Source organism: Bidens hawaiensis, unplaced genomic scaffold (assembly GCF_021521415.1).
Source record: "Bidens hawaiensis isolate Kalapana, Puna unplaced genomic scaffold, B.hawaiensis_p1.1 tig00052957_1, whole genome shotgun sequence".
Classification (NCBI taxonomy): Eukaryota; Viridiplantae; Streptophyta; class Magnoliopsida; order Asterales; family Asteraceae; genus Bidens; species Bidens hawaiensis.
In genome coordinates, this window is record NW_027499515.1 from 20,556 (window position 1) to 34,321 (window position 13,766).

Genomic DNA, 13,766 nt, shown 5'->3' on the forward strand with positions numbered 1-13,766 from the left:
AATATTTATAACAAAATATGTGAATATTAATATAGAAAGGAGAAATGCATTTTTATATTCTAAAATTTGATAATCATTAGTTAAAAAATGATATTTGTTCTTCAGTTTTATACAAATATGAATTATGTTTTATTTTTTTAAGTCAAAATTAGCTCAAGTTCACCAACTAGATGTGATTATGGCTGAGGTTGACTACCTTTGACCGATTCTTAGTAACTAGACGGAGTTAAAGAAACTCCCTTGATGACATACCTTCTGGCGAGTACTCGGGGAGTGTTCGACCTTGTAAACCAACTTTTACAACATTGGTTAAAAGTGTTGAATAAATTTTGTTTTAAAATATTAGATAAGACATAATGTAATCACAAAAGATTGTAAGACAAATACATGTGTTTTGAACGGAGTGTCTGCTTTATGAACATGTGTTTCGAATGCGGCTCTTCGAGATAAATTATGATTTTGTCTTTAGTTTGAATTCTCGGTATTCTATCTTTTCTTTTTGTTGATATACGTGAGAGAAAGAGAGATGCAAATTATGATTGTGATTATCATGATGGAGATCAGAAGTAATGCACTCGAGAAGGAGAAAGCAAGGTTGTCGAGACAGAATGGGGAGTATATTATGATTTTGGTTAGCATATGCAAGAAGTCAAGGATCACGAATGGGTCGTGGGATTAGAGGCAGGATTTTTTGAATCCAAGACATATGAGAAACACATTAGGAGGGGTTATGAAGGGTTAATACCATGCAACGCTATCCTACTAATCTTCGATTTAAGATACCTTTAGTAAAATAAAATTAGATAACTTAGCCCTCAGTGTATTAAGTTTGATCTCCTCCAAACCATTCCTTTGATAGACCTAGTGTTGCATTTATTTATCTCTCTCTCTCTCTCTCCTCTCTCTCTCTCTCTCTCGCTAGAAAGCTCATTCATATTCTTGCATCAATTTCTTTCTAGATACTGACACGTTCCTCCAAGATCTTTCACACCCTAAAACACCCGCCCCTCTTTGAATGTGACTCTTGGACTTCATTTGGTACAATACTTGCAAGTTTTTTACAAAGGCTACGTGCTCTGTTTCTTTATTTTTCTTTCTCAACTTCCTGACTAAACATCATGCATTAGATTGTGCGTTATGGTGGCTTCATCGGAGCCACGAGTGGTTGGCGCTAACCATGTCAGTGGCGAACACCGCAACACGGGGGCGCGATGGATGGCATGAAGGAGTGGCCGCGACCCTGCTAGCGGCTGGTGAATGGGAATTTGGAAGTGGGGAAAGGAAAGTTGGGTCTTGATCTTTGTAATTTCTTTAATAATAGAAAATTCAGGAAAAAAAAAAGATGATGAAGATGTAGCAGCTAGCAGGGGATAGATATGAAGAAGAGAAGAAGATGGTTAGGGTTTTCGATGGGGCCTTTTGTTTTTATAAACAAACAAATGGGTTATTTATTTATTTATTTTTTGAGTAAATAAATTATAGGATGGAGAGAGAAAATTTAGTGATTTTTTATAAATTTGAGGAAACAAAGTTTGGCCCTATTTTTTTTTTTAAATTTGCTGAATTGTTTGTGAGTAGATGAGAAAGAAAACTGTAATGATAAAAGTATAAAACGGTATTATCTAATTGAATATGAGAGAGACTTGTAGTGTTTTCTAGTGTAATTACTAGGTTACTAACCCGTGTAGTACACAGGTGGAAAATTAGAAATTCGTCACGTAAAGAAATTTGATTATATATTTAAATATTATATTATTAGTCTAATAAACACAAATAATTTTAACCGACAATATCGCTCGTTCTTGAAAGTAAGTTCTTTGAATTTATCTAAAACCGAAGGATACACAAAGTCTATTAAATCATATACTGGATATCATGAATTGTTAATTAGAAGATCATCGGGAATTTGCACATTCATTTGTCATCATTTGGAATTTATACATTCATTTGTCATCATTTGGATATAATGAAGTGTAATTTAGAATACAAACGAACAAAAGTCTATACAATCTAACTATTTATTTAACAAAAGTATCATAAATTTAATATTTACAACCCCCTAAATACTTCCTTTTATACAAGGTTTATACTTTAATTAATAGCATTTCGTTGTTGTCAAAAATTAATATAAAAAGAAAATTTGGTTTTTTTAATAGCTAATAACTAAACACTTAGAAACATCAATTGGCTTATATGACCTGTTTAACGATTCATAGAGCCATAACTTGTATACACTCTACTATTGACTTGAACTTGTTATGACTTTAACCCAAGATTAACCCATATGGTATTATAGTATTTCCCATAATACCTTACCGGAAAATCGTAATAGTTCAACATCTCCATTGAATTTTTTATTTTGATATGGAACCTACAGAGATTGTATAATAATTAAAATCAATACAAACAAAAAGGGGAAAAGAAAAAGAATTGCTAATGCAATAATGAATAATATGAAAATCGACTATTAGAGCATCAAATTAAACATTACCGGAAAATAATTAATCTCATTTACCGGAATTGGTGATGGTGGAGATAGTAAAATCCGAAACAGAGAGAGAGAGAGAGAGAGAGAGAGAGAGAGAGAGAGAGATTATATTGGTTATGGTTTTCAATTTTAAGATTTATATAATGTAAATGAGATTATTTAATATGTTTTTGAATTCTAATAATAATTAGAATAATTAATATCATAATTAGATTGATAGGTTAATTATGGAATGTTTGACCAGATTTTAAAAATATTTAAGTTATTTTAAACTTTAAAATTTAAAATTGGATATCTTTTTAGTAATAATGAATTTTTAATCATGATACATTTAGACATTATGGAATGTTGGACCAGTTAAATTTAAAACTAAAAATCCTTTTAAAAATAATAAGTTTCAATCATAGTAATATTACACATTATGAAATGTTTGACCATTGATTTACAAAATTTACCTTTGAGTTACACTTTAAAGTTTTAAAATTTATAAAATTATTAAAATAACATAAAACTTTGAGGACTATGGTTATAAAATTGTGACACAAAATAAACATAACTAAATATAATTATGATAAACACACACACACACACACACACACACACACACATATATATATATATACTTTTGAATAATAAAAATAGCACTAATGAAGACAATTGAAACATCGGTTACAAAAGTTGATAATAATTTTATTTTTTGAATTATTTTATTGGTAAGAAATTTTAAACAACTCAGGTAAAACAACTAAATTACTTTAATAAGATTTACAATATAAGAAAACTATATTTGCTTATTAGAGCACTAGGTTATTAACCCGTGTACGACACGGGTGGTAATATTTAAATTTTTGAATAAACACATGTCATTTGAAAGGACAACATAAATTGTTATATGTTATTCGAGACGACACATACTTTAAGTTGTAAATAATATTGGTACGAAAACAAATGATTGTGAAATATAAAGATAAACCCAAACAACATTCAAATTACAATCTTTAAAAACATAATCAAAAGTTAAAAATGTAAAATTCATAAGCTACTAAAAAGACTTTCTTGGAAACCATATTTACTTTATTTGTAACTTTGCCTTCCTTCTTTAATATAAGAATTTTAATACCACTCTTCGCTCTTGATAAAGCTACATAGAGTTGTCGATGTGTAAACACCGGGTGTGAGAGATATATGTCAACTCTCGCTAGATATTGACCTTGACTTTTGTTAATGGTCATTCCAAAACATAATACAACTTGAAAAAACTACATTCTCCTCAATTTAAACGAAAGTTTATTATCTGAAGGTGTTAGACCATAACGAATTATATAAGTGCGATAAGCAGTATTAGTACCTGAAATAAATTTTACTACAACAAAACGCTTACCCAAATTAATTACTCGCAATCTAGTTCCATCATACAAACCGTTCTTCTGATCCATATTCCTTAGTAACATTATTGGCACACCGACTTTTAGAACCAATCTATGAGTCAAAATAATTTTGGTCTTTTTGATTTTATTTAGCATAATGTTTTTATAAAAATTTTAGTTCAAATTATAATATAAAAAAATAATTGGTGTGATCTTACTTAAAAACAAAAAAAATGATTTTTTATATAGACCACAATTAAATTTGTGAACTTTCTTGCAAAGTATGGAAACAATATAAATTGAGTTAACCAAATATAAGTAAAAAAATAATGGAGAAATATCTTTGCGCCTCTAATTAACATAAACTGATTTGTATACACATATCTATTAAAACATATATTTTAATTGGTTTTAAGAAAATCAAATAGTATTGGTTAACTGAAAATTATGTTTCGTGTCATTTTAAAAAAAAAATAGAAAAAACAAATGTGTAAGCATATATTCAATGTTATTTAAAATTTGTTTATCAAAAAGGTATAATGTAGTTAATAATTTTCTGTTACAAATGCCTAAATTTTAGTTAATAACATATTAATTTTTATTTACTATATTTTAGTTAATAAAAAAATTATATTTAAATAAATATATAGTGTATTAACGCGTTTAAAATAAAATGTTACCGTTCAAAATGCTAGTAGGTAGTTCAAAATACTACAAAAGAGTTCTCAAATTCGATTGTTAAAAACAAAAATAAATAAATGTATAAATGATTGGAATGTATCATTAAAATTAAAGATAATGATTATTTAGCACAAATAATCAATTATAGTGGATATCTAAGATTATATGTGTAAATACAAAGACGATTACAAGTAAACTAATAACACACACATTCGTCTCATTTATCCAAACAGTATAAAATTTGAAATGAATGATAAAGTTTGTATTGCGAATCTCTTGGACTTGGCTGTTGCAAATTCGAATTACTTCTAACAAATGGCAAACTTGAAAAAATATATAGTTAGTAACTTACCATCAAGAAAAAAATCATTTTTTTAATTAAAATGTCTAACTTTTAACTTTAAAAGGCCATATTTGTTTCGGTAAATTATACATATTCCATACACTTTCTTTTGAGCTAGTTTTTCGTTAAATATTGCTCATGACTTACTCGTATTTTGATTTTGTTAGTTTCAAGAGACAACGAGCTATGATTATAATATGGTTATCAAAAATATGTGCGGTTTATTTTAGGCATGCATCTTGACATTTAAACATAATTATAAATTGGTCAAATAAAAAATGAAAAATTTTATGTTATTGAAAATCGTCAAAATCTTTTAGATGTCATTGAGAATTGGTCAAATAATGTTTGTTGATATTAGGATACTACTACAATTAGATTATATTGTTAGAATTTGACAAATCATAATTATAGTATTTGTTAATAAACTTTTGAATGAAGTTAAAACATACACACATGCTTTGTATATGAAGAAAAACATATAATTATATAAAACTGTAATCAATAAATATACAGATTATTATAAAAGAATTTTTATTTTAAATTTTGTATAAGAAACATTCAATGACTTTGTAGTTAAATCTATTAAATCCAAAGCAATGGTTCATTTTTATGAATAAAAAAATTAGTAAATTTTCAAAAAAAAAAAATTAGTATAGTTGAATTGTAATAGATAATTTCAACATAATTATAAAAATTTTAAAATCAAATTGGTTAATTAGTCAACTTCCAAAACGTATGAAAATTTTTATTATTTTTGAAATAATAAAATGGTGTGTTTATTTTAAACATTAATTTTGACATTTAGGCATAATTAGAAAAATGGTCAAATATAAGAAAATGAAAATATTTGTTGAGGTTGAAGAGTATAGAAAGATTTAAAAGTTTGTTGCTAATTGGTCAAATTATGTATTTAATCAGGTTTAAATATGTTATAAATATTAAGAAAAAATTAAGATGCAACCGTCAAAAAGTGTTAAACTAAAACCAAAAAACAAACATTTAAAATAACCTCTTAGTAAATAGGAATTAAAGTGTTTGGCTTTGGGATCATTGATACCATGTGTCTTTGTCCATTCTTTAATCTACAGACAATCATCAAAATTTAAAAAGACAAAATGTTATGTGCTTCACTTATAGCTACATATCCTTTCTTAACTTCATAAATTTATAGAGCATACTTCTGTTCAATAACTTTAAAAATGTTTTGTAACCTTAACTAAAAGTTTAAAATATGGATTTATAAGATTGTATAAAAAAAGAAAATACATTAACTAATAATTAATTTTTGTTTACCTTAATAAAAACATGAAAATTGTAGAAATTTCAATAGAAACAATAATACATTAATTAATAATTAATTTTTGGTTAACATAATTAAAACACGTATTATAAGAATCTTTATAAAAACGTATATACATTGATTAATTAATAATAATTTATTGGTTACCTTAATTAAAACGCGGTAATTACAAAATTATAATAAAGAAATATTTGTTAACTTAAATGCGCGTTTGAACTAAAATCATTTTACTCGGAACTCACATTTTCCCGAACATGTTTTTGATATGTGACCCGAGTCTGTTTGACAAACATTTTTAAACAATACTACAATATAATCATTCAAAGTTTTCATATACTTTAAAATTGCTACTTTGGCAATGCCAATATAACATGTGAATTACATATGACATTGATGCATATGAAAACCTCATGTTCTTCAAAATAGTTGGTTGCAACAAGATAAATTATATCTCAAATTACGTTAATACTAATATCAGATCGTATTAAACATTAAAGAAATACTATTAGACATTAAACATAATTCATAATGTATGATTAAATGTGACTTTTATTATTCCATAGTTCAAATAACCTGGGTGTTATAGAAAACATTAATAGTCAATCATTTAAATTTAAAACTGTTTTGAATTCGAATTTGAAAATCATGTATATTTTAAAACTGTTTTGAATTCGAACTCGAATTTAAAACTGCTTTTGATAATTCCTACAATAGTCGATGATATAAATTTAAGTAAACATAATAAATAAATCAATATGAAAAGATATTATTAAGCTTAGTACCAAATGTTATGAAACTAGATCTCTTAATCTCTTGAAAATAAAGAAAAAGTCAACACATCTTCCTGTTTATATATGTAATAATTAAAAGTTTTAATTACAATTAATTCATAAACCGATGGTTTTGCATAATTATGGTAAACTGAATGATATGTAATTTTGGTAATTGAATGTGATTTTAATCTGGTCATTCAAATGATTTTAAATTTTGAGATATTTGATGAAATTAGAAAAGTTAATCTTACCAATTTTATTATAGGAAGTAACTAATTTTAATAAATGTATCATAATGTAAATTAAGAAAAGTTAGAAAACTATTAAATGATTTAATTATATTCGGAAATAGCCTTTGAATATAATTTAAATTTGGAAAAAAGTAAACTCTAAACTGAAAAGTTATTGTCTAGTCATCAAAATAACATTAATTATTAAGTTAAAATTTGAATTTGAAATGAAAATATTTTCAAAAATAGTGAATCAATTTCTAATTTGTCATTAATATTTAATGTTGTTAATTAATAAACATTATATTCATTTTGTTTTAATAATAATAATTAGCAATAACAAAGCATATAAAGAATAATCAACTAAATTTCATTTCCGAATTATATAATAATCAATTGAATTACATAAATTGTGAGAAATAAATAAATACATAAATACTAACAGAAATATACATCAATATTAAACAAAATAAAAGACATCTTATCAAACAATCTTCAATCCAAGAAATTAGCTATATCAAGTTGGGGACAATAACCTGAAACAATAAAATTAAATATTAATATTAATATCACATAGTAAATTACAAATTATAGAAGATTTGAATCATGTGAAAAAATGTAAAATTGATGTTAAAATTTGCAACCGGAAAATTTGAATCACGTTACTGGAAAAATGGAATAGTGAAGATCTCCATTGAATCTTCGATTTTGATATATAACCTAAAGAGATTATAAAAAAATCATATAATTATTAATATAAATACAAACAAAAACGGAAAACAAAATAATTGTAACTGATATAAAACTTACCAGAATAATATGATAAGAGTATCAAATAGAGTATGAAATATAAGTCTTTTAACCAACTGATTCAAAATAAGTCAAAGGTACACAAACTTACAGTCAAAGAAGTTATAGCGACTTAAGTGTTAAGTTTGGAGTTTTCAGTCGGTGTCATTGGCACAATAAGAAGAGCATCGAAATAGCTTGAACACCAGTTTGAATAAACAACCAAAATATTAAAGCATATATTTATTAGAGGCATATAAATGTGGAATATGATTTAATTTATAGTGCTTACCAAATCCAAAGACAAAATCATTGATGCTCCTTCTCGAGTCATGGGTACTTTTGAAAGATTGGCTACATAACAAAATGATATCATGTTAAATATTCATAATAATTTTAATAATATATTTTACATAAATCTAAAACTAATTTTAATAATATCATCTGACAGTAAAACACCAAAATTCCATATTATTATAACCTAAATAGAGTTGAAATCTTCCATTTAAATTATCATAACTAACCTTATTGTTCGTTTCGTTGATACAATTCAACCTACATGACTTAGAAATAATCTTCGTTTTTCCTCTTTCCTAGAAAACCATATGAGAACAATAACACTTTTAACCCAAAAAACCAAATAACAAAATGGACGATATAAACACAAGAAAAAATATAAACCTTAGAAACAAAGATAATCGTTTTTGCTTGGTGGTGGTGTGATAGTGTAAGAATTCTTGTGTGAAAGTGAAGTATTTATACATAAATAGTAAAGTATTTGAATTTGGGAGACTTGAATAAATAAGGAATGTATATACGGAATTAATTAAAAACCAAAAATTAGGGAATTTTAATTACCTTAAAGTATGAACAAAAATTAGGGAATGAGGATTAATTGTTTTTCAAATTTTGAATTACTAAAAAGCAATGTTGTTGAATTATATTATAAATACAAATTAATTAAATTAATATCTTTAAATCTAGATCATATATATTTAAACAAATATCAACCTCATATACATCAATTACATTTTATAATACTCCAATGACAAAATTTAAATTTAAAATAAACCTCATATATTTAAATCATTAATTGCTAAATTTAGAGTAAATCAATCGGTCAACATACGTATTTATAGTAAGCCTTATGGATGCTTAGTCAAATAGTTAATCAAATAATAATTAATAATTAATTTGAATATAGAAATTCCATAATTAAATATTTCCTTTTGTTAGGTTCTTAAAAGGTTTTAAATTTAAATTTTCAGAACGGTGTATATGACGAAATTGACATTTATGGATGGTTCTTATTATTTTATTCTTAAAGATTTGCTTAATAATTATGCATAGTATAATTGTTGATATAAGTAAAATTTTATATATGTATATATATATAAATTTTCAGAAATATAATATTAGAACCAATTATACTAAACTTAAATCCGTAATATATGTATATTGAATCCTATTGATAAAATATAAATTAATTATCAAAATTTTATATTATCTAAAATACATAAAATTGAATTGTTAATGTGACATGACTGTAATTTTTTTGGTAATACACTATTTTAAGAGAAATGTTAAATAGTAATTATCTCACCAAAATGAATAAGTACTTGATCTGTTATTTTTAATATGATATAATTTAGTAGTGATAATTCCGTAAATATCATTAATTGCCTAGAAATTTCCCAAAATAAATATAATTAGCCGGAGTCAAAAGTATGAATTATAATTATTGACTTGAAAGATAATTATAAAAGATTCAAGATTAAAATTAAATTAAATATGAAAGAGAATAATTAAAGAGAATTGATTGTATCTTATTTAAATATATTATTGATTTATTTTATTAAGATGGAAATTAGAGAAGTGATTGATATACATGGAAGGTTTATTCAACAACCAATGGGAAGAGGGGAAATGGACTTAAAGCCTATTTTTTAATAGTATAGTTAGATAAAGATGAGTTTGGTGGATAGATTAAGAATGCTCTCACAAATGAAACTTTTCATGCATATCATGAGACTTATAATTTTAGAATGTTTTTTTTTTAATTTGTATTCTTTTATGTTTTTAGGATGTTAAATGTTTCTTTTGGTTATACATATTTTTGTAGTTGTAATATTATGTTGTATTAAAAAATCAGATAATTCGCTAAAGCCACCGCTACTCTGGACCACAACAAGCTTAGGTGGCTTCAGCGAGTGTCCGGTCAGCACTGCATGACACAATTTTATTGGATGAATTTGGAGTCTGACTTTAGCGACAACATACAGTCTTAGCATCAATTAATCGATCCAAGATTCATGCAATTAGGCTGTCATCACATGCGACTCATTCATTCTTGGTCTACTATCACTCGTTGGAACCATATTCATCCCACTTGTCTCATGCATTGGTAGTGTAGATGTCTTAAAAGTTAAAATCTAACCCAACACATAGGCCATAAATTTTTGGTTATTTAGACAGCTTGTTATGGGGAGCCATTGGAAGCTCCCATGGGGCTTCGATGCCCCTGCACACAGCAGAGGGGCACCTTGGGGGGGGGGGGGTCTTCACATCGATGGGCGCCCAAGGAAGTGATGGTGAGGCCATGTGTTTGTCTCCCTCTCATACACACACACACACACATATATATATATGTTGGGGTGCCCAATGGGCTTTAAACCACAACGGGGTGTTAGAGAAGGGCTTCGGTGCCCCAATGCTGACATGGCACGGTGGAGGGGCTTTGATGCCCCTACCATAGAGAGCAGACTTAGCATCATGTCGTTCGTCCGACTCACTATGCTTCTCACTTGGTTTAGCCAGTCTTTGTGCACCATCCATGTGCCACATGCAATCTTGTTCGTTTGTGTCCCCGCTTTATGGTTCAAAGCTTGTTATAAAGGCAAGGACATCGATATTTTGAGCGACTAATGCTTCTACATCCCATGCCACATATGCATATCTTAGGTTAGGTTTACTAATCCCACTTGATCGTCTTACATTAGTTTCTTCGTTTTTGGTTATACCATTTTCAGCTCCATCTTTTTATATTTTATCTTGGAAATCCGTAGCATGGAAATGAGCTATCTTCTCACATACTTCATCCAATGCGGTCTCTCGTTTAGAAACAAGTACAAATTGATCGGGATCGAACAAACAAGTTAATAAAGCTGAAAATGGAAAATTAGAAGGCGGCGTACTAGTACAAAAATAAAGAGCAAATATTGCGGTTTTTAATCCAATATCACGGTTAACTAAACGCCATAAAAGACATCGTTATATTTGATATCCACCGCCTTTTTTACTAAACATGACCGCCTTTTTTTCAATTACTAAAACCGCCTTAACTGACTTAAGAATATAGAAACAAAACCGCCTTATTTGAATTACATAACAACAAATCAAACCGCCTTATTTAAACCCAATTTCAATTGGTTTTTACATTTAATTCATATACTAGACGGGTGCCCGCGCGATGCAGCGGGTGTTTGAACCTGTTAATCACGTACAAATATAAGTGTTTATGGTTTGGTTTAAAACCTTGAAATCGTTTAAATCGGTCATCGGTTTGACTTCTTTTTTCTTTTTCTTTTTTTACTTTCGGTTTGTTGGTCGGTTTTCAAATTTTCAAAACGCAGTGAACGGTTGGTTCGCGGTTTATATCGACAACCGGTTATATGAAACCAGAAAAGACTGTAAATGTTGAATGCAATTTAATCTTTTTTATTATTAATTATTAGATATGTTTTGTAATATATTAGATATAGTTAAAATTTAATTAAACATAATCTTTTTATTATAAATAACTTGGCTATACAACTTCAAATTAACCTAATTGCAATATGATTCCTTTTATAATCTTTGTTGTTAGTATTTCACGTCCTATATCTTCCATTAATATATACCATTTATGTGGCTAAAATTTTCATTTTTTATTTATGATCATCTCAAATATCATATTATGTTGGTTTTAGTTAAAATTGATGGTACATTTAAATTATTAATTATTTTAAACTAAATTTATTATTAAAGTTTAAACTGTGAAACCAAACTGAAGTCAGGCCGTTAGTAACGATTCAGTTTCAACTTTCAATGGTTGAGTTTGGTTTTGGACGACAAAAAACCAGTATTAACGGTTGGACTCACAAGTTTAACTTAAAAACCAAAAAAACCGACACTGAACACCCCCACGTAACATGTTAATTTATTTAAAATGTAAAAAATTACAACAATATCATATCCAAATTAAAGAGAATAAAATGCTCGTTTTTATGGTGCAATTTGTTTATAAAAATGTTAACGTATGAAAATGTTATAGTCGTTTAAAAATCATGGGTGGGAAGTTAGTTTACAAGTTAAATTAAAAACATAATATGGTTAAAGATGAAAGACCAAACTTGTAACTTGAATAGATTGTGTTTAAAAGACATCTTTACCCTTAATAACACATATAACTCATGCTTTAAGTGTTATAAATTACTTAAAAATGGATGTCTTAATTTGCCCTTATTTGATGTAATATATATAGTATAGATTATTTAATTCAACATTTGATCCATCTATTCATTAATTCAAAATCATATAAACATAAATAAAATTAATATACCAATGAACCATTTAATAAATAGATAATGTAGCTAAAACATCCATAAGTAGTTTAAAACATTCTCTTTTACAAAAAAAGAGTAAAGTGCAATGTCTGTCCCTGTAGTTTGTTCATTTATACGGTTTTAGTCAAATAGTTTCAAATTTGCAATTTTCGTCTTTGTGGTTTCATTTCACTTGTAATTAAACCCGAATTTACTAATCCCGTTAAGTCTAATCATTAAACCCATCAGTGTGCCTCTCATGTGAGAGGCAGTTTTGTTCTTTTTCTCCACAAATAAACCTCAGTCCTAATTTGCAAGCCCTCTCACGTGAGAGACTAGGTATATTTAGGGGGGAAAGGACAAAACAACCCTCACGTAAAGAGCATGCTGATGGGTTTAACGAACATACTTAACGGGATTAGTGAATCCGGGTTTATTTGCAAATGAAATGAAACCACAGGGATGAAAATCGTAAATTTAAAACTATTTAGCTAAAACCGCAGATTTAGACAAACCATAGTGATAAAAACCGCAGTTCACTTCAAAAAAAATTATCAAAACATTTATTTTAACTCAAACATAAACAACCATCCAAAACCCTCCTTTGACTTTGTTCAACCTCCTTTATTCACCATAGTAATCATAATCTCTCAGGCTAGCTACATATCATTTGCCACTGATTTCCAACAGGTTGGTAAACATTATCATGAATATCAGTCACCTATGTCACATGTTCACCAAATTGCTGATGAAAAAAAAAACATCATTAATTATAATACACTATGGTGTATGAATGTATTTAGTAGATGAAAAAAAATACTAGAAAGCAAATTAAAATTTTATCAAAATTAAAGCCAAACATACCAAAACCCGAGTGCAACTAGTCTAAGCATTCTCCCAGCCAATCACTCAGAACGAAAAACAAGTTCGAGCAGTTTGGATGTGTATATGATACCAGCCTGCTAACCTTTTTAAAAGCCCAAAGCAAAATGAAAATTTAGAAGTAGACATAATAACATGTCCCCTATTAATTTCTACAATACAAATAACAGAAAAGAAAAAAGTTGTACCATACCTTTGTTACTCTCATGTTCTCATGAGGCAACGAACCAACATTGAGATGCTTCAATAATCTGATATGGTTTCCAAATCTTAGATATGTCATTAGATTCTTCTACAAGATTGCTACAAAATGTAATGTAATGTAAT

At 27.5% G+C, this 13,766-nt stretch overlaps 1 long non-coding RNA gene across 1 annotated transcript; it reads left to right on the top strand.

Annotated features, from left to right (window-relative positions):
• The first annotated feature begins 924 nt into the window (after positions 1–924).
• On the top strand, positions 925–11,162 carry LOC143599826 (uncharacterized). Its single transcript, XR_013147360.1, has 3 exons — positions 925–1,130; positions 10,263–10,436; positions 10,734–11,162. It is a non-coding gene; the product is annotated as an uncharacterized LOC143599826 (long non-coding RNA).
• Positions 11,163–13,766: the final 2,604 nt, after the last annotated feature.